The sequence below is a fragment of the Dermochelys coriacea genome, chromosome 14 (assembly GCF_009764565.3).
Source record: "Dermochelys coriacea isolate rDerCor1 chromosome 14, rDerCor1.pri.v4, whole genome shotgun sequence".
NCBI lineage: Eukaryota > Metazoa > Chordata > Testudines > Dermochelyidae > Dermochelys > Dermochelys coriacea.
Window position 1 is genome coordinate 25004357 of NC_050081.1, and position 27988 is coordinate 25032344.

General features: G+C 46.0%; 1 protein-coding gene and 1 long non-coding RNA gene across 2 annotated transcripts in view; one reads left to right on the plus strand and one right to left on the minus strand.

Moving 5' to 3' along the window:
* The window catches only part of SHISA6 (shisa family member 6), a 395911-nt gene that overhangs the window by 145385 nt on the left and 222538 nt on the right, over positions 1–27988 (plus strand). The gene's annotated exons all lie outside the window — the stretch shown is intronic.
* On the minus strand, positions 587–27918 carry LOC122456694. Its single transcript, XR_006275693.1, has 5 exons — positions 27908–27918; positions 22135–22137; positions 21515–21525; positions 10357–10365; positions 587–814 (listed from the first exon to the last, which is right to left on the minus strand). It is a non-coding gene; the product is annotated as an uncharacterized LOC122456694 (long non-coding RNA).

The window sequence follows — 27988 nt, forward strand, 5'->3', positions numbered from 1 at the left end:
ACTTCACTCCTCTGATGGTTAGAAACCTTCGTCTAATTTCAAGTCCAAACTTCCTGATGGCCAGTTTATATCCATTTGTTCTTGTGTCCACATTGGTACTGAGCTTAAATAATTCTTCTCCCTCTCTGGTATTCATACCTCTGATATATTTATAGAAAGCAATCATATCTCCCCTCAGCCTTCTTTTGGTTAAGCTAAACAAGCCAAGCTCCTTGAGTCTCCTTTCATAAGACATTTTCCATTACTCGGATCATCCTAGTAGCCCTTCTCTGTACCTGTTCCAGTTTGGATTCATCCTTCTTAAACATGGGAGACCAGAACTGCACACAGTATTCCTGATGAGGTCTCACCAGTGCCTTGTATAACTGTACTAACACCTCCTTATCTCTACTGGAAATACCTCGCCTGATGCATCCCAAGACCACATTAGCTTTTTTCATGGCCGTATCACATTGGTGGCTCATAGTCATCCTGTGGTCAACCAATACTCCAAGGTCCTTCTCCCACTCCGTTACTTCTGATTGATGCATCCCCAGCTTATAACTAAAATTCTTGTTATTAATCCCTAAATGCATGGCCTTACATTTCTCACTATTAAATTTCAGCCTATTACTATTACTTCAGTTTACAAGGTCATCCAGATCCTCCTGAATGATATCCCGGTCCTTCTCTAAATTGGCAATATCTCCCAGCTTTGTATCATCCGCAAACTGTATTAGCACACTCCAACTTTTTGTGCTGAAGTCAGTAATAAAAAGATGAAATAAGATTGGTCCCCAAACAGATCCCTGAGGAACTCCATCCCTCTCTGGGCCTTGCCAGGCTGCCACATCAAACAGTGGAGCTCAGTGCAAAGCCATTTTAGCCAGCAGGACTTTGTGCATCCATAAAAGTCCATGTTGGCAGATTCCACTGCTCCCAGGAGCTGTTCTGTGATTCAGGGAACTGATCCTGCAATCGGACCCAGGTTCACCTTTTCAAATCCTATGTTCTGCACATTGCACCTTTATCCTCAGAAGCCTTTAGAGCCCTTATTAAAGCCCAGAGGGTTTTTTCCCTCCCCATTTGCTGCTGTTAACCCCTTCTTCTTTGAATGCTGGGTTCTCTGGACATTCACAATGGCTGCATGTGTACTCTGTGCGCCCAAGGCTGAAAGATTCTTCACTAGCAGTATCCATCAGTCCATGCTTGCACCCTGTGCCTTCCTGTACTCCAAACTGAGGGTGTAAGGGGTGGCGCGGACTGATTGTCTCCATTTCCTTTCTGCCACTCATGGTTGGAGACAGAATTCTGGCAGTGCCCTCAGCTTTGCAGCATTCCTGACCATCTGCTCAGGTTTCTTGTGCATAGTTTTAGTCTGTATAGTTAATTAGCTAGTTTAATAGTATTAGTTCAATTAGTGTTTGGGGTTCTCCCCCCACCCCCGACACCTCCACGTCCCTAGGTAAGTTGTTCCAATGGTTGATTACCTTCACTATTAAAGGTTTGCACCTTGTTTCTAGTCTGAATTTGTCTATCTTCACCTTCCAGTCACAGGATCTCATTATCCCTTTTCCTGCTAGGTTAAAGAGCTGTCTATTATCAGAGATATCTTCTCCATGTATGTACTTGTAGACTATGGTCAAGTCACTGCTTAATCCTCTTTTCTATAAACACAGTGATGATCGAGCTTCTTAAGTCTCTCCCTATAAAGCATGAATTCCACACCTCGAATCCTTATGGTGCTCTCAGAGCAGGGGCCCTGTCATATGTGCTGCAATGCCCTAGCCCTCTGAGCTATAGACAGAATGAAGCAGAAGCCCGTAAGATGACTTTTCTTTTTCTCTAGTCAGCATGTGTCTCAGCCTTCCCGGTATTTTAACAGTTTGTTCTGTGTCTTTCAGCGTGCATCTCTTCTGCCATCAAGGATACTCTCTAGAGACAGTTAAAGGATCATTTGATTCTTGTAACTTCTTGGGCTAGTAAGTGGGAATCATGAGGGGGAGCAGATAAATGGCTTTGTGGTATAAAATACCAAGGGAATGGAATGATGCAAACCCATCAAAGTCTTGCTGTAGCTTTCCTAAATAGAAAATAATTTTATATTGTACAGAATCTTTCAAACTCCAGGTGTCTCAAAGCACCTCACAGAGCAAGGTGTTCATTACTAGTGATGCTCTGTGTGAGGCAAATGTAGAAGTCTTTTTGAACATGGCAAAATAATATATTTTCCTCTAACCCCATTTTTGGAAACAGTTAAATTTTGGCTGAATTTAAAAAAAAAAAAAGTCAGCCTGAGACAGACATCGGGCATGAAAATTGTATTAGCATAGAAGGTCTGATAATGGGACGTGTTGGGCAACCTTGCCAAAAGAGTGCTACCTGTCCTGCCTATAATAACATAGAACAGTAGTGTGCCATGGAGAGCTGGTCAGAACATTTCTGACAATTCCATTTTCCTGAAAACATTTGAAAACTATTCGTTTTGTTCCAAGAAGGAATCTCTGAACAAATTTTGAAACCTCAACAATTGCTGCAAAATGGAAATTGTTTCTCTTCCAGCAGCTCCACTGCTGTGTACCCATTGAACAGGGACAGTATCAGACCAGTCTCAATGGGAGAGGGCATGTTGGCCAAGACTCAGGGGAATTAGACCCTATTCTTTACAAAATAGAACCAAATTGTAATAAATTCCACCAACAAAACTGCCATCAAGTCCCCCTCACCAGCCTCCCCCATCTCCCAGCTACTAACTGGCTTTGCAACATGTACTGAAGGTAACCAGCTTGGGCTGTTACAGCCCATGGTGATATATGAGTTCCCAGTGTGTGGGCCCTAATGGAGGATGACCTGCCAGCAGCCCCTTTGAGAAATAGATCTGTTTTTTCCCCTATGAACCTTCACTAGTCAGACAGGCTGTGGTCTCCTTTGATTTCAGATTGGGGCTCCCCTCTTCTGTTGGGCCTGGAGCCTGTTATTAGTCCATCCTGGGAGAGTGATGGAACCAGAGAGTTTTCAGCGGGTTCTGAGGGAAATTACTGTCTCTTGAAATCATTCCTTTTTTGGCCCTTGGCAAGGGAATAATTTCAATATTCCCCCTCCTTAGCTCTCGTCCCAAGCACTAGATCAAGCTACATGAGTCAAGCTGGCAGTCTCCTAAGATAGCCTCATAGCTGTCATGGTAGCCATGAAATTCTGGGCTGCTTCAGAAGACTTGTGATCCATGTGGACTTTGAAGTCATTGAGCACCATCCAGTTCAGTGACTGCAACACTACTGTGATGAGGAATCTCCACAGCTCCTGGAGGGACTTTGCTGTGCAACAGGGGAGAGGCATTGATCAATGACCAGTCCTAGCTTAACCTTGTTCCGGGACTCACATACCCAGTGCAGTGAAGGGAGAGCATCTACGTTTTAGGTTGCACCACATATGACTACATTTACATGGAAAGGCCATACCGTGTGTCACCTTTGTGTGCTACTTCATCCCAGAGCCTTGTGGTGCAGCCAGACCTCACAACCTCCCAGCTTGCAAATGGCCATGCCACCTGTGGCCAGCAAAGTTTGCCTTGTTCTACAGGGTTGTGATTTGCTGCTTTCTTAAGCCAGTAAGTGCATGTATTTCCTTGTATTTCAGTGAAGACTTGTGGGAATTATTTGATATTCACTTGATGTGCTTCTAACCTGCTCTCCTTTGGGACACCTACTGTAAATAAAATGTTGTTTTTCCATTTGCAGGGAGTGGAAGTTAAATAATAAAAACAGCAGCCTCGATCTCTAGATGAGAAGGTTTTGCAAAGGCATAATTGCAATGAATTGAAACACTGTGGGGGTGGTAGAACAACCTGAGAATCTGGCAGAGAGCTGGATTTACAGTTGTGTATTAAATTCCTGAGCCTCAGGTAACATCTCTGTGAATAAATTGTATTGGTGAGATTAGGGGAGCTATGCACAAAGATTTGCCTGGTGCACATGCCCAGTTGCATGTAACCAAAGGTGCAGTGGGAGCTGGAACAAAGAGTCAGCTCAAGGAAGTTGTGCATGATCTTTATGTCTAATGACTACATGCTGCTGTGGAAGGGGTCAGAGATTCATAGATCAGAAGGAACCGTCGTGATCATCTGCTCTGATGTCCTGTATAAAATAGGCCATAGAACTTCTGCAAAGAATTCCTAGAGCAGATCTTTCAGAATAACATCCAGTCTTGATTTAGAAATTGTCAGTGATGGAGACTCTACCACAATCCTTAGTAAATTGTTTGAGTGGTTAATTACTCTCATTGTTAACAATGTATACCTTATGTCCATTCTAAATTTGTCTAGCTTCAACTTCCTGCCATTGGATTGTGTTACACCTTTTGATGCTAGATTGACAGCCCATTATTAAATATTTGTCCCCTATGTACATAATTATAGACTGTGATCAAGTCACCCCTTAATCTTCTCTTTGATAAGCTAAATAGAGTGAGCTCCTTGAGTCTATCACTATAAGGCAAGTTTCCTTTAGTCTTTCTTGTGGCTCTTCTCTGAACTAGCTTATTGCCATAGACCTGCTGGGAAATGGTGCAGCAGCCCCCAGTGGATTTGGGAAGATGACATAATTGATAGCTGGACTCCTTGGATACAAGGGGTGTGTGTGTATCGGGGGAGAAGGGAAGGTTGGGCAATAAGACCCACCCTGGCCGAGAGAGACTTCTGGGTCTACACTCACACCTGTCTGGGACCCAGAGATGTGACAGATGGGTCAGCAGTGGCAGGCCAAGAAAAATAACTCTCTAATATGTTAGGGTTTCGTCTTACAGAACCAATACTGTCTGTAGTTGAGCTTAGAGCCAAGCCAGCTCTGCTTTCTGCAGGGGTTGCTCTAGCTGTGCTTATGTTCTACCAAACATGTATTTTGAGGTATGATTTCCTCTGTATTTTCCACCTAATGCCAGCTAAGCTGTGTTGTGATGTAAGATACCTGGACTTGCTTCTGTGGATTGTGAGAGGGGCACTTGCAGGCAGATAGGCCAAAGAGACTGAAGGTGTCTGAACAGGAGGCAGGAGCCTGTGGTACACAGTAGTTTAATCTCCTGAGGGCTGTAGTTCATTGGTTCAGCTCTGGTTGTTGGGCCTGTTGTGAAGGTGTCTGGGAAATGTTTAATTGCCTGTGACTTACAAAAGGTCCTACTAGATGATCTAATTGTCTGAGACCTTTTGGCCTTAAACTCTGTGACTTGAGTCCTCAGTTAAAGGGGGTGGCGTTGCAATTCCCCTCCCTAATACTGCTGAAAAGAGACTGTTACAGGCCGGTGTGGGCATGAGGAGACCTGATCAAACTGATGGGTGCAAAGCTAGTCTCAGTATGGTTACTTCCTGGCAGGGTGTAGCAGCTGCCATCTATGATAATTAAATGACCTCCCAAAACCTTTATGACTCAAACCCCATTTTTCAGTGCTGTCTCTCACACACACAACCCTCCCAGCTCCCACATGCTGGTGCGTTTGCTGTACCAGATCCCAGAGTGAGAGAATGAGCTCTGATACTAACTGAGCTGACAGAGTGTCACAAGAGAAAGAAACACAGAGGAGGCTTGAAAGACCAGGCTTGTGTATAACTGGCTAAGGAGTTTTTGATGACTCTGGATTCCCCAGACACTTAGCAAGGACTTTCCTTCCTAGGAGCTAGGCAGCCTTAGATCCTGATGGTCATGCCATAGCAGCATGTGACTTGCAGACTCCCTGGGTCTGCTGGATGTACTGCTGGCTGTGCCTGAATTCCAGGCAGTGAGGAAAGAACTTATCACAGGAGGTATGGGAGTGTGGGGATGGGAGTAGCAAAGAGCCACCAGCATCACCACCCCGGTGAACAGCCAGGACAGAGAGAGAACAAACATCCCCTCTTTCTGAAGAGACAGGAATTTGAGGAAACAGGGAGGGAGACAGGAGCTGCTGCATCACATGGAGGTGGAGAGACACTAATGCTGATGTTCTGTTGTTTGCCTCAGTACAATACATACCGGCAAAAGTGCAAGGAGCATGCATAGACAAAGTAAGGATCCGTTATTCCAGGTGGAATGCAAGGATCACCTCTTGTTCAGGGCATTCATGCACCGTCTCTGCACCGTCTCTGCACACCATCTCTGTGTCATCCTTGCATTTTTTCTGGGAATGGTTTGAGGAGGGCACTGAGCTGTGATGCATCGGAGCATGTAGACTTGACAGCATGAGGAAAACATGGCAGGGCAACCTCTGTGCCTTGTGCTTTGACTATTGCGGGGCTCTCTGACTCCATGAAATGGTGAAGGGGCTCCAGCTCCTTAGGGTGAGGTACCATTGACCTATGAGGAACTTTTCAATTCCTGTGTCTATGTACCTTTCCCTCTGGAGGCTGGGCTCCAAATAGGGGGCCATTCCCAACACTGGCTGTCACCCACTTGGAAATCTGGCTTGTTACTCGCTCTGTCCCTCAATGCTGCCCTCTTGCCATAAGTGTGACATTGCACCTGGCCATTTGATTATTCTGGATGCCTCTAATTTGCAATGCCATTTTTGAATACTGGGGAGCCATGCACTGTACAGGGGCCACCTCTTTACCTTCTCTGCAAAGAAACCACACAGACTGAAAGAAGTTCTTCAGAGTCAGATCCCCAGAGTCTGTCCTGCAGGCATGGGACGAACCGTCTATCTGATCACAAACCTGGTGGAGACTGATATAAAATCTGATTGATTGCCTGTATCAGAGAGAACTGTCAGCCTAGCAAGTATGAATGAGCGTATTTAGGTTAATTCAGGAGTTTGGCCAATAAATGAACGCAGTGCAGAGATGGTAAATATTTGCTACTCTGTTTGCTGTGTGAATAATGAAATTGGTTTAGATTCCTTCACATCCTCCTGCTTCATCCATAAACATTTCATACTGTTCAATGCTCCAAGAAATGGAGGCATTTTGTCTTCATCATGTGAAGGGCAAGAAGCAGGGGAGGCTTGTTCCTGAAGAATATTGAGCCCAATTTTGCAGATCCTGGAGGATGTAATAATTTAGGTTAGATTCTGAGAAACATCTGTTAGATGGAGTTCTTGCCTGGGTTGAAACTCCTGAGTTTTGCTCCTAAGGCATCATAGGAATGTCCTGTTTGCTGATACCCACACTTACCCCCAGACCCACAAATCAATTCGTCCAGCTGCTTGTGGTTTTGCTATGGCCCCTCACACCATGGAATCTACACAGGCAGGGCAACCTCTGTGCCTTGTGCTTTGACTATTGTGGGGCTCTCTGACTCCATGAAATGGTGAAGGGGCTCCAGCTCCTTAGGGTGAGGTACCATTGACCTATGAGGATCTTTTCAATTCCCGTGTCTATGTACCTTTCCCTCTGGAGGCTGGGCTCCAAATAGGGGGCCATTCCCAACACTGGCTGTCACCCAGTGACAGTGCAGTGGTTCTGCATGTAGCCGTGGCTCCTAGGCATAGTAATGATGCCTGTACTTACTCCCAGTCTCAGGGACAGTCCTGGGTCTTCAAACCCTGTCCTGGGGCCAGTTCTCCCAGGCAATATCTGAGGACTGTGTGACAGGCAGTGGCCCATCCTCACAGTCTTTGTTCTGCACTGACACAGTGTTGTGGTTTCAGAAATGTGCATGAGCATTTGGGGGAAGTCCAAGATTTGTTGGTGGAGGAGAAAGGAGAGATGAGACTGGACGGTGTCATCAAGATTTTCAGTATTATTTGTTAGAGGATAATGTTCAGTTTCTCTGAGATGTGATTGCCTGAAATTCTTGTGCTGTCAAATTGGCCAGCCACAGTTGTTCTTTATAAGTCCAATAGGGACCAATAGGGATAATTTAGTGAACTTAGTGGATTGATAACACTAATTTCAGTTCATTTTTATGGGACTGCTTTGTCTCTATGCTAGTGCTGTTCTCTGTGCTGGTAGTGCTCTGTGAGATACGGCCTGGTAGCCAGACAGTGCTAGAATTTTTTCTGATTCACTCTAGTTAGCTACTGCTTACCAATGCACACGTAACACAGCAGCATAGGCACATGTGAAGATTTCAGATCTGTGAGCGCTACACAGAAGCTATCCCTATCACCACAGCCCACCTATTGACATCAGCTTTCCTCAGTGACACAGGAAGCATGTCAGAGCAACCATTTGCAATCTGACTCCACACCCCACTTCTTGACACGTACCAGTACTAACCCAGGCATAGAACTGCTTACTCCAGGAAATCCCGCCATCCAAACGCATGACCCAATAAACATGGCTGTAGTGATAATCAAGATGGCCCAGTTCACCTTCTTGTCAACTGTCTAAATGGGCCATCTTGATTATCACTACAAAAGTTTTTTTCTCCTGCAGATAATAACTCATCTTAATTAATTAGCTTCTTACTCCACCTTTTCGTGTTCTCTGTATGTATATATATATATAGCTTCTTACTATATGTTCCATTCTATGCATCCGATGAAGTGGGCTGTAGCTCACAAAAGCTTATGCTCTGATAAATTTGTTAGTCTCTAAGGTGCCACAAGTACTCCTGTTCTTTATGACAGAGAAGGAGCAGATGCAGCTGTGGGCTGACATATGGGCAGCCATAATAAAGACGTAATGGGAACTAAATGGCATGGCGCGCAAGGCTCCTTTGAGCAAGTCCCGCTCAGCACATGCTGGCAGGAAATCCCAGAGCCAGCCTGCAGTCGTAGGAGCTGGCCTGGACCCTGCTGATTTCCACAGAGTAAGGAGCAATGCAAGGGAGGAGCCTGTATTTGCTGAGGGGTCCTGAGAAGCTGAGGGGAAAGGAGAAGTCGCTCTTCTCCATGTGCTGCTGTTCACCAAGACCTCAGAGTCACTGACTCCAGCGGAGCAGGATCGGTCTGTCTGTCTGTAACCTACGTTATAGTTCTCCAGTAGAACGAGGCAGGACAGCATTCACATGGCTTTGCCTGGCCTGCATCTGCTTTATGTTCACTGTTACCATCCTGAGCTGCTGTTGGTCTAGATAATCAGAGCTAAGCACTTGCTTGAAATGAGCTTGGGGAGAATGCTGACATCTCCTATTTTGCCATTTCCAGTGTTCCTGTGCTCTCTCCTCCCCATCTTTTCTCCACACCCAGTTCCCGCTCCCCTAAAGTCACCCAGTTTCCATCACCCTATAGGATGGGGATGGGGAACTGAAAAGTCATCCTGTCTCCTTGTCTCTGAGTGGAAGATCTCCTCATTTGCTACCTAGCCTGCTCAGTGAGGGCAGTAAGTCCTGTAGATAATAGAACAATTCCATAGTGAATGCCTTGTTCTTGGCTTTCTAAATACACTCCCTTACATACCACCCTGGCCTTGTGACTCTGAAATGCTGAGGCTATACTAGGAGATTCAGCAAATTGTACATGAGGAGCCTACAAAATGTTTAATTCATTCCCTGAGATATTGCAATGGAGTCCCTAGAATCTCACAAAGAGATAACACCCTACTTTATAACAGGGAAAGTGGGATCTGATCTATTCAGTCATGTCTTTATCCTTCTTTAAATTGCTGCTTTTCTTTTTAAACAAAAAAATAAGCATGAAAGGAAGCTGAGAACGCTATATATTTGCATAAAAGTAATTCAGATATCTGAATGAAAGCAAACGAACCAATTGAACAGACAGGAGAGGTTAAAGAAGATTAAATGCCCTGTAATCTATGCAATCTCTTTGGAACACTGCTTCCTCCATTCAGTGATTACTTGTAACGTAAATAGTCCCATATTTCAGACTATCACATTCCTTTTAAGTTGCTTAAAAGGTTCTTTTTATGCATTAGTGGGGGATTGATGCATTTAAAGAAGTGGCTTGGCACTTTGGAACGACACATGGGGCTGTGTGGCTTTCCTGCCTGGGAGATGGCCAGTCACTGAGGAGGGGCCGACCGTTCTGTGGCGAGCTCAGGCCAAAGGGAATGCAGCGTGTGGAATGCAGATCCTGGCTGACCAGAGGGATGCCCCATCTGCTTTCTGCACCGCCTCTGGGAGAGGAAAATCCTTCCAGAACCAAAATGCCAAATGGGGGTGTATTGAGCATGTGAGAAATCCCATGCAGGCCTCCTCCAAATGCACTGGGCCAGGTGAGCCAGGCTGAAGCTGGGCTATGGTAGTGATCAATATTGCAGTAGCATCAAGGGGCCGAAGTAGTGATTGGGACCCCATTGAGCTAGGTGCTGCTCATACATGGGAGAGACCCTCCCTGCCTAGAAGAGTTTACAATCTACTGAGACAAATCAGAGGCACAGAGAGAGCTGCAGTGACTTGCCCCAGGTAACACAGCATAGAGCTCAGCTCTCCTGACTGCCAGGCCACTACCCCACTCACTAGAGCACTCTGTGTCCAAGCCCCCTCTGCCCCCCAACCAACACTCTCCCACGCCTCCCTCCTCATTGCTCAGTTTGTTTTCTCCCACTGGGGCCTTAGGCATTCTTTCATGCTGCTGAGTGACTCCCTCATTTGGGGCACAATAAGCACAGTTCTGCTCTCCTTTATTCATACAATAAAGACAACAACATTGGTAATAGCATCTCACTATCCCTGAATTCAGTACTAAAGTGATTTGTAACCCAACACCAGCCAAAGTTGATCACTTTGAGCAGCTCTGCTCTGTCTGCTGGATATCTAGGCAGGGTAAGTGTGTTCATGTAAATACAGTTTGCTCCTGAAGTCTTCTCCCCCACTCCAACTAGCTGTCAGGGGAGAGTTCTTTCAGATCCTGCTTACATATAAACTTATTCCCTCTCCTCTCCAGGGAAGCCAGCAGTACTGGGAAGGAAATTCAGAAACCTTGGCACTCAGACAGTCGGAAATTTCATTTGGAGTTCATGAAATTTCTCCTGCTTTGTGAAAGGCCTATGGTATTTCTTGTGTTTTTCTCCCCAGAACAAGGACCAAAGGGACCAGTCATGTTCTTGAATCTTTTGAAATACAAAATTTCATTCCAGCAAAGATCAGTTTTCAGATTTCAGTGAGAAATTTCAGAACTGTGCATGTTTCGGGGTCGGGGGGGAGGGCAGAAGCCCATTTACAGAAAATGAAGGAAAAGTGACATTTTGTGGCTTGGAAATGAACAATATTTTTTTAGCCGAGGGTTCTTTTTTGTTTTTTGGTGGGAATAAAGAAACCTTGTTATGCACATTCCTAGTTATACCCCTGCGCTTGTGATGTCAGAACAGATTGCATTTTCAAAACACGGCCTCTTGTTTTGTCTGTATAGAATTACTCCTGTCAATCAGCATTATTCACTCAAATAGGCACTGAGGCAGGCTATTTCTTTTTGTACATGTTCCACCAGTTCATGGCCAAGTACTGACAGATCCCCAAGGTACTAGGGGGAGAGAAACTGGGAACCTGGTACCAAAAGCACCAGCTTCTACTACATGTCCTAATGAACTCCTTTAGCCATTAGTAAGTAGGAGGTTTTATCCATAGTAAAGGCCAGCCACTAGAACGAGACAGTCATAGCCATAGCTAGTGTATTACTCACACACAACAAGGGAAGGACAGTGATGTTGCAGCAGGATAGACTGTCTACTGTCATGTGCCAAGAACTGTGATTGCCAGAAACATGGAGACGGAACAAGACCGGGGGGCAGAGGGAGGGGCACTTGTAAAACAAGTAGAAGGCAAATGGACCTGAGTTTGTATGTCCCATTTGAACCAATCTCCCCATGAAGACTGCATCCAATACCCTTACCTGTTCTAATGCCATGAAACTCATTAGCAAGCTGCACCACTTTGTTAGTTTACAAGGCACCAGTTCAATCAACAGGAATTAAGAATGTCATTAATTGGTACCACCTCGCCCAGAAAAATGCCCAAACTGCAGCAAGGTCCTTTAACCAGAGGAGAGGTGAGAGCGGCAGAACAGTTACATGACAAGGCAGTCTGAAGCAGTGGTCTCCAAACTGGGGTGCGCACACCCCAGGGGGTGCGTGAGATGATCCCAGGGGGTGTGCGGCACTAGGATCGCCGCCGGATGGCACTCCGCCATTTTTTTTCTTCAGCGGCAGCTCTGCACGTCCATGGCTGTTGTTCCCCTCCGGAGGCCCACCTGTGGTAAGTCTTCCGTTCTTCTTCCGTTGGCGGCAGGTCTTCTGGTCTTCTTCTGTCGGTGGCACGCCTGCAGTAGGTCTTCCAGTCTTCTCTCTGGGGGTGCGCAAGCCAAAAATTTTGGAGACCACTGGTCTGAAGCACCGATCAATCTATCGCAGAGCATCCAGTGGCTATGAAACAAACACAGACACAAACATCTCCTCCCCTGGGCTTTATCTCCAAGATCTCAGAAGTGTCTGTTTGGGCTGCCGTGAAGTAGCAGAGTGGTTGGTATGCAGGTGGCATTGTGGAAGAGCTAGAAATCTATTCAAAGCACCTTCCCAGTACTGCAGGCCTCCTCTGGAAATGCTGCGCCATGTCTGGAGACAGCTGCTGAGAATCCTCACTGTCACAGAGCTGGCGCTGGCGCTGGCACCGCACGTTGGCCCGAAGGCTGTAGCTTGGAATTATTAAAGCATCAGTGACTTCAGTGGGAAGGTGCAGTGGGGGCGTGTCTGTCTCCGGCCTGCTGTCCCCAGCTCTGCACTTGGCACACCTGCCAGCTGGTGGGCAGACACGAGAGAGGATGGCACCGATTAGGACATCTCCAGATAATTTATTTCAGCAGAGACATCTCTCTTGGACCATTAATGCTGAATGACAGTGGAATCTCATTGTAAATACATGTATCATCTAAACGATCGGCTGGAAAGACTGATTGCAATAATATCCTTGATGCCAAATGAACAAAAAGCTGCACAGACCTGCACGTTATGATATTTTCATAAGTACCAGGTCCACACTTCCTGATGAGTCAGATCTGAGAGGAAAAACACAGTGAACCCACTCTTTATTTCCCAGTCACGCACATGCCGTGATCCCAGCAAATGCCAGACAGATTGATGCCACCTCTTTCTCGGTGTCACCAAAAAATGCATGTGCAGGGAGAGAGGAATGAGTTTTGGGGACAGTGTTGAATTGAGATAGTGCGGGTTTGCCAGGCAGCAGAATTCTGCCTCCTCCTCAAGTTCCTGAGAAGTTCTGACACCCCTTTTTTCTCCCATTTGTGAATATCTCTTTTCTCCTCTCTCCTGTTTTTATGTACATCCTTTATAATTTTTGCTGATGAAGAAGAAGAAGAGATCTCAACACACTTTACAAAGGAAGTCAGTATCGTTGTCCCTGTTTTACAAATGAGGAAACTGAGGCACAGAGAGACGCAACTTGCCCAAGGGCACCCAATAGGCCAATGATAGAGCTGGGAATAGAACCCTTGTCTCCTGAGTCCCAGTCCGTGCTCTATCTGCGAAACACACTCTGCACATGCAGACACCTTGTTCCAGATCATTACCCTGTGTACTGTAACCCAAGACGGGTAGAATACCAACTGGGGCTGAGCTCCCACTGTATCTGTGTCAATCTTGCCATGTTCAGCTTCTGTGACAGGGCAACATAGTCCATCGCTCTTCTGTTGCCACCTCATTTCTTCCCTCATGGAAGCAAGTTTTCTGCAGGTTCATTGCCCTCCTATCCATGCTCCATTCCTCCAGGGCTTTCTCTTTGCCTCCTCAGGCTCCAGATGCTGGTGCCGAAAGTACAGCTTACATTTATGGAATAAGTCATTTTTTAATTTGATCTTGCTAATTATTACCTTTATTACAACTCAGTTCTGGGGGAGCGCCTGAGGTTCTGAGAACCTTCTAATCAACTTGTTCCCAATCTCATTGTGAGGTTCATTAAAGCATGCAAGGATCTTTCATCTTTTTGGAGGTTCCCCCCCCGCCCCACACACACATCTTTAACGCTCTTAAATAGAAGAAAAGCCTAATGTGACAATGTGGCATGGTACCAAATTCACTCAGTCGGCTTGCCAAGAAAGAGATGAAGAGGGTGCTAATTTAGAGGTTTTTATTAAGAAAGAGAATACCTCAGTCACTTTGGGAAGCGAACTGAATGAGGCAGTATGGGTTTAGCGGAGAGCAGATTTTGGTTTTGGTCTAAGGCCTAAGTTTTGGTCTGAAGCCTCTTAGAACTGATTTCACTGAGTAACCATAACATCCTAAGGACTCTTGTGCATGTAATAGCTTAACAGAGTCACTGATATTTGCCTCAAGTAGCCGCCGGCGCAGACAGATATTTTATCCCAACTCCAATGGGATCTGAGGAGGAGCACATTCAATTAGTGAAGGGGAAATGTCATGAAAGGAGAATGCTCTCTGCTTGTCAGTGTGCATGCCCTTCAGAAAAATGTCATGTCGCCTGTGTTTGCCAGGTGTGATGGAGTGAAATGGCTTTGTTTTCTCCACATGTATTCCACATCTACCAAGTGTCTTAATAGATTGCGCTTCTACCGCCATTATGGAAAGGTGACCATATGTTCTCTTCTAATGTATGAGCTTGTTTGCATACTAGTGTGCTGTATGGTTCTGGGGTGGGAGATAATAAAATCAAATACCAGCCCTTTGTCCTCAGAGAAGTAGAGGGAATCTCTGTGACTCGGCCCCTCTCTGCTCAGCTGTTCTGGTAGCAGGCTTTGTACAGGGTGGGCAGCAGAGACAGTGGGGTGGCTATGACACAGGCAGGCTAGAATGCTCCCACAGCCTTTCCATAGCTGCAGTCCCTCTGCACTTCCTCCACAGTGTTAGGGCCATTGGAGCCACAGATGCAGATCTCACAGCTCTTCTTCTGACCGGTCCCAAATGTCCCATAGTTACCTGCATGTTTGTGAGCAGCACACAGACCCCTAGGGTGCAGGGGTGCAGAGCCCTCTGTGGCCAGTCTGGCTATCCCTCCTAGGCAGCAGCCTCCTGGGTGGCTGCAGTGGTGCAGAAGGGCCTTCATGGTGCCTCCATGCAATTGTGGGCTCTGCATTGAATCACAGTAAGAGTGTGGTGACAAAGTGTGACCATATGGGTCTGTGTTCACTGCACATTTTGATCAGTGTCCAGCTTGTGGGTTATGTGCTTGATTTCTCAGATGGGTGCTAGATAAAGGGGTGAGAAGGCCCCACCTACTCAGACAGGTCCTACACTCTCCCCCACAGGGGCAACCCAGCTATCAGGCCAGAGACTTCAGCCCCTTGAGACTGAATGGGTCTGTGTTAGGGTGACCAGACAGCAAATGTGAAAAATTGGGACGGGGGTGGGGGTAATAGCGGGTAATACGGGGATGCAGTTGGTGCTAATTGATAAAATAAAAGGAGTACTTGTGGCACCTTAGAGACTAATAAATTTATTTGAGCGTAAGCTTTCGTGAGCTACAGCTCACTTCATCGGATGCATTCGGTGGAAAATACAGTGGGGAGATTTATATACACACACACAGAGAACATGAAACAATGAGTTTTATCATACACACTGTAAGGAGAGTGATCACTTAAGATGAGCCATCACCAGCAGGAGTGGGGGGGAAGGAGGAAAACCTTTCATGGTGACAAGCAAGGTGGGCCATTTCCAGCAGTTAACAAGAACCTCTGAGGAACAGTGGGGGGTGGGTTGGGGGGGGGAGAAATAACATGGGGAAATAGTTTTACTTTGTATAATGACTCATCCACTCCCAGTCTCTATTCAAGCCTAAGTTAATTGTATCCAGTTTGAAAATTAATTCCAATTCAGCAGTCTCTCGCTGGAGTCTGGTTTTGAAGTTTCTCTGCCAGTATGTTTCTTCACTTCAAAAGGTGGGTATTGTAGTTGTAAGAATGCATGATAGAGATCTTGTAGGTGTTTCTCTCTGTCTGAGGGGTTGGAGCAAATGCGGTTATATCGTAGAGCTTGGCTGTAGGCAATGGATTGTGTGGTGTGATCTGGATGAAAGCTAGAGGCATGTAGGTAGGAATAGCGGTCAGTAGGTTTCCGATATAGGGTGGTGTTTATGTGACCATCGCTTATTAGCACCGTAGTGTCCAGGAAGTGGATCTCTTGTGTGGACTGGTCCAGGCTGAGGTTGATGGTGGGATGGAAATTATTGAAATCCTGGTGGAATTTTTCAAGGGCTTCTTTTCCGTGGGTCCAGATGATGAAGATGTCATCAATGTAGCGCAAGTAGAGTAGGGGCATTAGGGGACGAGAGCTGAGGAAGCATTGTTCTAAGTCAGCCATAAAAATGTTGGCATACTGTGGGGCCGTGCAGGTACCCATCGCAGTGCCGCTGATTTGAAGGTATACATTGTCCCCAAATGTGAAATAGTTATGGGTGAGGACAAAGTCACTGCCGAAGTGAAGAAACAGATTGACAGAGCCAGAAGAGTACCCAGAAGTCACCTACTACAGGACAGGCCCAAAAAGGAAATAACAGAACGCCACTAGCCATCACCTTCAGCCCCCAACTAAAACCTCTCCAACGCATCATCAAGGATCTATAACCTATCCTGAAGGATGACCCATCACTCTCACAGATTTTGGGAGACAGGCAAGTCCTTGCTTACGACAGCCCCCTAAGCTGAAGCAAATACTCACCAGCAACCACACAACAGAACCACTAACCCAGGAACCTATCCTTGCAACAAAGCCCATTGCCAACTCTGTCCACATATTTATTCAGGGGACACCATCATAGGGCCTAATCACCTCAGCTACACTATCAGAGGCTCGTTCACCTGCTCATCTACCAATGTGATATATGCCATCATGTGCCAGCAATGCCCCTCTGCCATGAACATTGGTCAAACTGGACAGTCTCTACGTAAAAGAATAAGTGGACACAAATCAGATGTCAAGAATTATAACATTCAAAAACCAGTCGGAGAACACTTCAATCTCTCCGGTCACTTGATTACAGACCTGAGAGTGGCTATCCTTCAACAAAAAGACTTCAAAACCAGACTCCAGCGAGAGACTGCTGAATTGGAATTAATTTTCAAACTGGATACAATTAACTTAGGCTTGAATAGAGACTGGGAGTGGATGAGTCATTATACAAAGTAAAACTATTTCCCCATGTTATTTCTCCCCCCCACCCCACCCCCCACTGTTCCTCAGATGTTCTTGTTTACTGCTGGAAATGGCCCACCTTGCTTGTCACCATGAAAGGTTTTCCTCCTTCCTCCCCCCCCCCCCCCCCCGCTGGTGATGGCTCATCTTAAGTGATCACTCTCCTTACAGTGTGTATGATAAAACCCATTGTTTCATGTTCTCTGTGTGTGTATATAAATCTCCCCACTGTATTTTCCACCGAATGCGAAATCACGAAAGCTTATGCTCAAATAAATTTGTTAGTCTCTAAGGTGCCACAAGCACTCCTTTTCTTTTTGTGAATACAGACTAACACGGCTGCTACTCTGAAACCTGTCATTGATAAAATACTTTTATTTACTTATTGGCAGGATTATTAGATGCTGGTAATTGATGGAATGAGATCACATGGCCTTTGCCAATTTTCCTATTAATTACACACCCCCATCATTTTGCATATTATTTCTGTTTGTATTCAGGTTGGTTTAACTGGATTGTGCATTTCATTAGAAAACAATAAACTATAATTATATAAAAAAGAAAATGTTTGGCCATGATTAATGGTCTGAACCTCAGCGTTTGACACAAGGAAATAAATCAGTTTTCAAAATATGTTCTGGAGAAAGAGTGGGTGTCAAGGCCTGAGTCAGTGGGAGTATTTCCACTGACTTCAACATGTTTTGGATGAGGCCATAAATTGCGCCAATCATATTTTCAGTAGGTGTCACTGTTACATATAGTCTTCCAAGTTGTTCACTAAGTGTTGCGAGCAAGTGTTCAGTCTTGGGGGGAGATGTTGTGACATTGTTAGTTTTTGGAATATGCACGGTTTTGCATCGAAGAAGTAATCCTGGGAGAGAAAGTTCTGCGAGCAGCTGATGAGTTCGTTCAGAGTTTTGATTAGACTCACTTCTCGGGGCAAAGTTACTCCCTGGGAACCAGACACTGATTCTGGGCTAAGATGTCCTGCATGCCATTTGTGACCACCTCTGTTCCAGGCCTGGTGTATTTGTGTTAATAAAGCAAGTTATAGTAACAGTGAAGCCAGACTCCATGTCGCTGATTCCTCCTCCACTGGGAAGCTGGCCTGCAAGGCCCCAGAGATCTGCTGGCACTCAGCAGAGAGGGCACTGTTGTCAGACAAGGTGCCACAAGTACTCCTTTTCTTTTTATAAAAAGTTTATGAGTTGCTGAAGCTCCCAGCTGATGTTACTAATTCTTTAGCCCAAACAACAGCAGCTTGTGCTTGTAGCACTGAAGATCCCAGATTCACACTGCACTGTTGCCCCTCGGGAGGCAGTTATCCACTGCTGTTATATATTTCCCATTCTATGAATGCAGGATGGAAGTCTGGTAATGTCACAGTCTATTTTCATTTGGTGGGGCACACTAAAAAGTCCAGATCTGAGCCAGCCAGGTTGTTTCAAAGCTGCTAGCATCGATTCGGCTGAGGCACCTTCCGTGATACTACATTAAACACCTGAGCCCTGCTTACGCTAGCACTGATGACTACTCCCTGCCAGCATGGCTGCTGTGCTGTTGCCACCAGTTGATGTCCAATGGAGACCCTTTTCCCTCTGTAGCCCAGTGTGTGTGTGTTAAGGGTTTAGGTGTGCATATCTATCTAGTGTTAACTGGAGAGTCGAGCCCCTCACATGTCCAGGGAGCAGGCAGAGCCCTGCAGGGAAATGCCTCCTCACCAAGCAGGAGGGAAAGGAGTGTCCCATCCTCAGTCACTAGGAGGCATGTTCTGCTATGTTAGTCTTTGATCCCCAACCGCAGCTGCTGCTTGCTGTCTCTGAGGGGGTCCCCCCAACCCCATTCCATTGCCCCATACTGAGGACACGCTCCATCACTTGCATTCCAGACCCAGTCCTACCAGTCCCAGACGTTCTCTCTCCACAGCCCAGTCACCTTCCACTCCAGATGTGGATAACCAAACAAGCTCTCAGGGATAGGAACAATGTGGAGGCGCTTTGGTTTCTGCAAACAGGGACCACAGGAGAACTCTGAACTGCCATGCAGCACACGTGCACAGCAACCTATGGGGATGAACCTCTCAACAGAGCCAAGTTCAAAGTGCAATGGAGGGTGGGACTGGAGCTAGAAATCTGGGTTTGGTGTTGCCCTTGCAGAATATACTTTGGGGCTCTCTAGAAAGTCAGTTTCTTTAGCAAAATGAGCAAAGACTAGAGTGCAGGAGGCGTTCTGCTTTGACAGGGGGAGGGGTTGCAAAATGGCTGTCTGGACCTCTCCCAGCCCTCTTGTACATCAGGCTCTGAGTTGATGGTGATATGTATTGAACTGTATCCATGTGTACTACGCTCTGGAGTGCTGCACCGAAAGGGAATCCTAGCAACCAATCAGCGTGCAGGGATGTGCTTCAGTTAGTGACATGTGAGGGCACAAGTGCACAATTCCCTGCAAGATGATTGGCTCTGGGTGTCTGATTTACATATTCATAGTATTTTTATTTTGTAATAACTTCTCTGCAAATATGCAAATCCCTCTACTGTGGTTGGCTTCTCTGCGCAGATTGGCCAGTAAAGAAAACACCCCTTCAGCTTCCCACTCCCTCCAGCTGGAGCAGAAACCCCCCCTTCCCAAACACATTGAGAGGGGAGAAAATGGAGCTGCAGGAAGGGATAAGTGCTTCAGACCCTCCTGCTTAACTCCTCCCCTGCAGTCCAGAGATTGCTCGCATTGACATCAACTTCAGTCATGCCAGCTCTTGTGATTTTAGTGCAAGTCGGGTGATATTTAATGATTTCCTCAGAGCCCCAGCTCCTGGAGTGCTGTGATCATAGCTTTCACCTCTCACGTCCTGAGCGCTTGGGGCTGGCACCACTCTGAGTGGGAAGTTTGCTGTCGATCTCAATGGTAGCCAGATCAGACCCCTCCCCTTCTCACAAGTCCCCTCCTTGCCTGTGGGCTGCAGCCCCCCTCTGCATTCTGCCCTACCTTTGTTACTGCCTGGTGGGTTAAAGTGTCCTCAGCCCCCTGCTTGTGGCTCAGGCTGACAAGTGGGGTGAAAGAGCCGCCCCTGCAGTGTGGGGAAAGTTGCCTGGTGGGGCAGGGAAGGCACTTGGCAGGGGAGGGAGAAGAGTGTAAGATGTCAGGAAGAGGGAAATGCAGTGGAAGTGGGAGATGATGGGCGAGGCCAGCCTCTGGCTGCTGGTGAGCTTTTCCATCTGGCAGGCTCATGGCCTATTTGGGTTTTATTGTTATTTCAATGTGAAAATGTCATTAAAAATCCCTGCTTGATAGTACAGCCCTGCGGGGTCTAACTCCACAATGGCCCCCTCCTGCAATAATGCACCCCTGGGGGGCTGCCTGCAAACCTTGTAAACTGGAACCCCCCTGGGTCAGCACAACACTCCACTCTGGGACTCATGTTCTCTCTGAGCAGCCAGATAGTCAATGGCTTTGAAGGGGTGAATCCCTACCCTTCCCCAGCCTACCAACCACTGCAACCTGGCACTGCACTGCCTCCCCAGGCCTTGCCCCTCTAAGAGGTGCCATGATGGACAATGAGTGTGTCACAATCCAGTGTTAAGCTCAGAAAGATGCCTGGCTGCTGTTGCACTGGGGCTCTTTGAGCCACTTCCACATAGTTCAAGGCCAAACAGACCCTTCCTGTCATCGAGCCTGAGCTCCTGTGATACACTGGCTAAGGAGAATCCCCATTCGCTAAGACAGGGAACGGAGACTAAGCGTAAAGGTCTGCAGGACTAGAAACTGGGCCTGTGGTGCCTGATGTTTCCACAGCACCACCAGGAGGCTACGCAGGGCTCTAGCCCAGGAGCACTATGGAGATTAGGTGTCACAGGATGTACCGTCCGAAGAGTCGAGAGCAACAGCCCCTGTGGCCTTCTGGCTGGCCCATGCTCCCTGGTCATGAGAGCCCCAGGAAGTTGTCTGGGCTGCCATGCAGACTTCTGGACTGCTGTGACTCCAGAACTCACCTCGGTTGCTGATTGCCAGACTCTGACCCTGACTCTTGCCTATTGATTCTGGCCCTAGTGATTGCTCAGATCCCTGCTCGCTGACTGCCGCCTTGTGACCCCCTTGACACCACCCCCTTCGTGACCACTAGGCCAAACCACCTATGCCCTTAAAGCTTGCCCAGACTCTTTCAACCCCTTCCATGGAAGCCACTAAGATGGGATATGAAGGGACCGGATCTATCATCACCCACTGGACATTATGGGATACTGGATCTGCAGGACCACGTCGCTCAACTCCAAACTGAGAAACATTTCATAGACTCATAGACTTTAAGGTCAGAAGGGACTATCGTGATCATCTAGTCTGACCTCCGGACATTGCAGGCCACAAAACCTCACCCACCACTCCATATCCTCTGGCTGAGTTACTGAAATCCTCCAATCATGATGTAAAGACTTCAGGTTACAGAGAATCCACCATTTTCTCTAACTCAAACCAGCAAGTGACCCATGCTGCAGAGGAAGGCAAAATCCCCCGTAAGGTCTCTTCCAATCTAGCCTGGGGGAAAATTCCTTCCCAACCTCAAATGTGGGTGAGATCCACCAGCCGGACAGCTGTGAAGGAATTCTCTGTAGTAACTCAGAGCCCTCCCCATATAGTGTCCCATCTCTGGCCTTTAGAGATATTTGCTAAAAGCAGTAGGAGATGAGTCATATGCCATTGTAGGTAACCTCATCATACCAGCCCCTCCATACATTTATCTCTTAATCTAACTTTCCCCTGAAAGGGCAGGCCCAGACCTTTGCTGTAGGAGCCTCCTTGCTGCTGAATTCTGAGACTCACCTTCAAATCCATGCTGTGCAAGGTGGAATTACTCCATTTATTTATTTATTTATATGAATGTTGTGTAATTTGCTGTGTTTAATAGGCATGCTTGCAAGTGATTCTAGCATCGCTAATTCATTTAGTGCTTCCTGCTGCACCAAGACTAACGCTTCATTAGAGGCAAGGAGCAAAACAAGAACCCTAATAGGAAGTGCCTCCAAACAATACTGATTTTGTACACTGTACCGTATTATGTGTACTCTGCTGCTGACTTGATTTAGCATAAATAAAAAGGTTGGATGAGGCATAAATTAAACCCAAGTCAAAGTAGCAAGTATTTGTCCTTTCAGCGGTATAGTATCCACATCCTTTTTGAACATACTTGGCCATTCTGCCACTTCCTCACCTTGGCTGCTTTTCATACCCTCTGGTTTTCTTTGGGCAGGCTAGCATCCTGCAGTTTGCCAGAAATGTTGAATTTCTGTGTTTCAAAACTAATGAGACAAGTTCAGCAGCTACAGTGGAGATGAAGAAAGGCCATGCTGTGCCTTTAAACTACAGAGCAACACTGCTGAGCAGCACTGTCCTCAGACAGGGATCGTAGAAATGCTATACATAAAGTAGAAAGAAAAGGAGTACTTGTGGCACCTTAGAGACTAACAAATTTATTAGAGCATAAGCTTTCGTGAGCTACAGCTCACTTCATCAGATGCATTTGGTGGAAAAAACAGAGGAGAGATTTATATATACACACACACAGAGAACATGAAACAATGGGTTTATCATACACACTGTAAGGAGAGTGATCACTTAAGATAAGCCATCACCAGCAGCAGGGGGGGGAAAGGAGGAAAACCTTTCATGGTGACAAGCAAGGTAGGCTAATTCCAGCAGTTAACAAGAATATCAGAGGAACAGTGGGGGGTGGGGTGGGAGGGAGAAATACCATGGGGAAATAGTTTTACTTTGTGTAATGACTCATCCATTCCCAGTCTCTATTCAAGCCTAAGTTAATTGTATCCAGTTTGCAAATTAATTCCAATTCAGCAGTCTCTCCTTGGAGTCTGTTTTTGAAGCTTTTTTGTTGAAGTATAGCCACTCTTAGGTCTGTGATCGAGTGACCAGAGAGATTGAAGTGTTCTCCAACTGGTTTTTGAATGTTATAATTCTTGACGTCTGATTTGTGTCCATTCATTCTTTTACGTAGAGACTGTCCAGTTTGGCCAATATACATGGCAGAGGGGCATTGCTGGCACATGATGGCATATATCACATTGGTAGATGCGCAGGTGAACGAGCCTCTGATAGTGTGGCTGATGTGATTAGGCCCTATGATGGTATCCCCCGAATAGATATGTGGACAGAGTTGGCAACGGGCTTTGTTGCAAGGATAGGTTCCTGGGTTAGTGGTTCTGTTGTGTGGTGTGTGGTTGCTGGTGAGTATTTGCTTCAGATTGGGGGGCTGTCTGTAAGCAAGGAGTGGTCTATCTCCCAAGATCTGAGAGAGCGATGGCTCGTCCTTCAGGATAGGTTGTAGATCCTTGATGATGCGTTGGAGAGGTTTTAGTTGGGGGCTGAAGGTGATGGCTAGTGGCGTTCTGTTGTTTTCTTTGTTGGGCCTCTCCTGTAGTAGGTGACTTCTGGGTACTCTTCTGGCTCTGTCAATCTGTTTCTTCACTTCAGCAGGTGGGTATTGTAGTTGTAGGAATGTATGATAGAGATCTTGTAGGTGTTTGTCTCTGTCTGAGGGGTTGGAGCAAATGCGGTTATATCGTAGCGCTTGGCTGTAGACAATGGATCGAGTGGTATGATCTGGATGAAAGCTAGAGGCATGTAGGTAGGAATAGCGGTCAGTAGTTTTCCGATATAGGGTGGTGTTTATGTGACCATCGCTTATTAGCACCATAGTGTCCAGGAAGTGGATCTCTTGTGTGGACTGGTCCAGGCTGAGGTTGATGGTGGGATGGAAATTGTTGAAATCATGGTGGAATTCCTCAAGAGCTTCTTTTCCATGGGTCCAGATGATGAAGATCTCATCAATGTAGCGCAAGTAGAGTAGGGGCATTAGGGGACGAGAGCTGAGGAAGCGTTGTTCTAAGTCAGCCATAAAAATGTTGGCATACTGTGGGGCCATGCGGGTACCCATCGCAGTGCCGCTGATTTGAAGGTATACATTGTCCCCAAATGTGAAATAGTTATGGGTGAGGACAAAGTCACAAGTTCAGCCACCAGGTTAGCCGTGACAGTATCGGGGATACTGTTCCTGACGGCTTGTAGTCCATCTTTGTGTGGAATATTGGTGTAGAGGGCTTCTACATCCATAGTGGCTAGGATGGTGTTTTTAGGAAGATCACCAATGGACTGTAGTTTCCTCAGGAAGTCAGTGGTGTCTCGAAGATAGCTGGGAGTGCTGGTAACGAAGGGCCTGAGGAGGGAGTCTACATAGCCAGACAATCCTGCTGTCAGGGTGCCAATGCCTGAGATGATGGGGCGTCCAGGATTTCCAGGTTTATGGATCTTGGGTAGCAGATAGAATACCCCAGGTCGGGGCTCCAGGGGTGTGTCTGTGCGGATTTGTTCTTGTGCTTTTTCAGGGAGTTTCTTGAGCAAATGCTGTAGTTTCTTTTGGTAACTCTCAGTGGGATCAGAGGGTAATGGCTTGTAGAAAGTGGTGTTGGAGAGCTGCCTAGTAGCCTCTTGTTCATACTCCGACCTATTCATGATGACGACAGCACCTCCTTTGTCAGCCTTTTTGATTATGATGTCAGAGTTGTTTCTGAGGCTGTGGATGGCACTGTGTTCTGCATGGCTGAGGTTATGGGGTAAGCGATGCTGCTTTTCCACAATTTCAGCTCGTGCACGTCGGCGGAAGCAGTCTATGTAGAAATCCAGGCTGCTGTTTCGACCTTCAGGAGGAGTCCACCCAGAATCCTTCTTTTTGTAGTGTTGGCAGGAAGGTCTCTGTGGGTTAATATGTTGGTCAGAGGTGTGTTGGAAATATTCCTTGAGTCTGAGACGTCGAAAATAGGATTCTAGGTCACCACAGAACTGTATCATGTTCGTGAGGGTGGAGGGGCAAAAGGAGAGGCCCCGAGATAGGACAGATTCTTCTGCTGGGCTAAGAGTATAGTTGGATAGATTAACAATATTGCTGGGTGGGTTACGGGAACCATTGTTGTGGCCCCTTGTGGCATATAGTAGTTAGATAGCTTAGTGTCCTTTTTCTTTTGTAGAGAAGCAAAGTGTGTTTTGTAAATGGTTTGTCTAGTTTTTGTAAAGTCCAGCCACGAGGAAGTTTGTGTGGAAGGTTGGTTCTTTATGAGAGTATCCAGTTTTGAGAGCTCATTCTTAATCTTTCCCTGTTTGCTGTAGAGGATGTTGATCAGGTGGTTCCGCAGTTTCTTTGAGAGTGTGTGGCACAAGCTGTCAGCATAGTCTGTGTGGTATGTAGATTGTAATGGATTTTTTACCTTCAGTCCTTTCGGTATGATGTCCATCTGTTTGCATTTGGAGAGGAAGATTATGTCTGTCTGTATCTGTGCGAGTTTTTTCATGAAGTTGACAGATTTCCACTCTATACGGCTAAATTCAGTGCAAAAACCAGTTGGAGAACACTTCAATCTCTCTGGTCACTCGATCACAGACCTAAGAGTGGCTATACTTCAACAAAAAAGCTTCAAAAACAGACTCCAAGGAGAGACTGCTGAATTGGAATTAATTTGCAAACTGGATACAATTAACTTAGGCTTGAATAGAGACTGGGAATGGATGAGTCATTACACAAAGTAAAACTATTTCCCCATGGTATTTCTCCCTCCCACCCCACCCCCCACTGTTCCTCTGATATTCTTGTTAACTGCTGGAATTAGCCTACCTTGCTTGTCACCATGAAAGGTTTTCCTCCTTTCCCCCCCTGCTGCTGGTGATGGCTTATCTTAAGTGATCACTCTCCTTACAGTGTGTATGATAAACCCATTGTTTCATGTTCTCTGTGTGTGTGTATATATAAATCTCTCCTCTGTTTTTTCCACCAAATGCATCCGATGAAGTGAGCTGTAGCTCACGAAAGCTTATGCTCTAATAAATTTGTTAGTCTCTAAGGTGCCACAAGTACTCATTTTCTTTTTGCGAATACAGACTAACACGGCTGCTACTCTGAAACCTGACATAAAGTAGAGATGCTGCCAGCTCCTGGCAGGACAAACTATGAAGCATTTACTAGTGGGGTTACTTTGGGGGGTGAAGAAAGTGGGGCATCTGTAAAGTAAAAGGCAAGCATGCTACTGTGTACATGGCATCCAGATACTGTGTTAGTGCCATGTGATGAGAGAGTAGCTGAGTTACTGGAGTGGGACTCGGGACATTGGGATTCAATTTTCCCCTCCGCCACAGCCTCACTGTGGGTAAGTCACTTAGTCTGTCTGTTCCCCAGTTCCCATCTCTGTAAAATAGGAGCACTAACTCTTCATTCTCTCACCTTCTGACTGTTTAGGAGATAAGTTCTTTGAGGCAGGGGCTGCCACTAGGTGTATGTGCAACCCTAGCACCATAGAGCCTCAGAGGGCTACAGTAACAATAATAAAGTGGTTCCAATGTGGTTCTTAGTTCCCAAGTCAGATGATGACTTTTCTGTCAGCTGTGGCAGTCATTTCAACAGGGGGCTGAGTTGTCAGCTGTGTGCTTTCTCCCTGTGCCCGCATGAGCAATACAGATGTTTCTAGTTGCCCAGAGCTGACAATGCAGTTGGTGAGGCATAAAGGAGGAGCAAATCCAACTCTCTCTGCCATGACTGTATCAGCTCTGCAGGCCTAATAAGAATGAGCTGCAGCATTCCCTGGCTGCCATAGAGATGAGAACATTGGGCTGGTATGATAGCCAGAAAATTACTAGGTGTGTGGAGGAGAAGGTGGTGGTTGCATCAAGCTCTATTCAGGGATAAACACATATAACATAAGAACGGCCATACTGGGTCAGACCAAAGGTCCCTCCAGCCCAGTATCCTGTCTTCTGACAGTAGCTAATGCCAGGTGCCCCAGAGGGAATGAACAGAATAGGTACTCATCAGTGATCCATCTTCTGTTGCCCATTCCCAGCTTCTGGCAAGTAAAGATATGGTGACTGAGCTGAAGTACAAGAACCTTTCCACTGGAAGAAGTGGTGAAAAAGTTACAGGGCTAGGTAGGGGTCTGGAGAACAGGAGTAAGAAGGCAGTGCTTATACAGTGAGGCATGTAGATTTTTCTTGAGAGGCTGATTCCAAATCTGTTGTACATCTCTGCTGTTTAGGAGAAATACCAGGACATACTTGTTAGAGAAGTATTTTTATCTAAGGTACGTCGACTTAAGTTACGTTACTTACATAACTTAGATTGACTTATGGTATTAGTGTAGACAAGTCATAAGTGTGAGACAACAGGTGGAGACAGACGGCTAGAGGGGGGAAGGCCCATGAATTGTAGAGAACTATTTGACTAAACCACACATGAGGCAGAGATTCTGATATGGCTTTTGGATGTGGGGATGAATCTAAAATGTAGGGCCCTGCCCTGGCTATCCTAGAAGACCTGACCAGTAGTCCACAAAGGCTGTGAGATAAAGTGATAGGGCTTCTATCAGAAGATGAGATATCCCTACATCATTGTTAGTCTTTGAAAGATCGATTTATATTATTAGAATATCCTGATTTCCTTAACTATTACTGTTTTAGAGTATAAAGTGCTACACTAGCAGATTGGTAAAGGGAGGCAGTGTTACCTGGTGGTTAAAGTCCTGGACTCAGTCACAGAAGACCAGAGTTTTAGTCAAAGCTCTGCCACTGACCTACTGGGTGACCTTGGGCAAGTCACTTTTGCTATGTGCCTCAGTTTCCCCATCTGTAAAAGGTGGATAATGATCCTGACCTCCTTTGTGAAGTCCTACTTTGAGATCTGCCAATGAAAAGGGCTCTATAAGATACATTACATTGTAAATATCTATTGTTATTATTACTACTAATTATTATTATTATTATTATTTTATTATTAAAAATGGGAAAAGTTTCTGTTTAAACTCGTGATGTAATGGGATTTTGCTATTGATAATGTAAATCTCTTCTATCATTAAAGGGTTTTGTCAAACTCAAAAAAGTGAGAAAATGAGAGTGAAATGCAAAATTTAAACAAACAGCATGAACACTTTTCAGTATTGCCAGCCCCAGAAATCATGAATCGGACTTCAAAAAATCATGAGATTTAAAAAAAAAATCCTTTGTGCT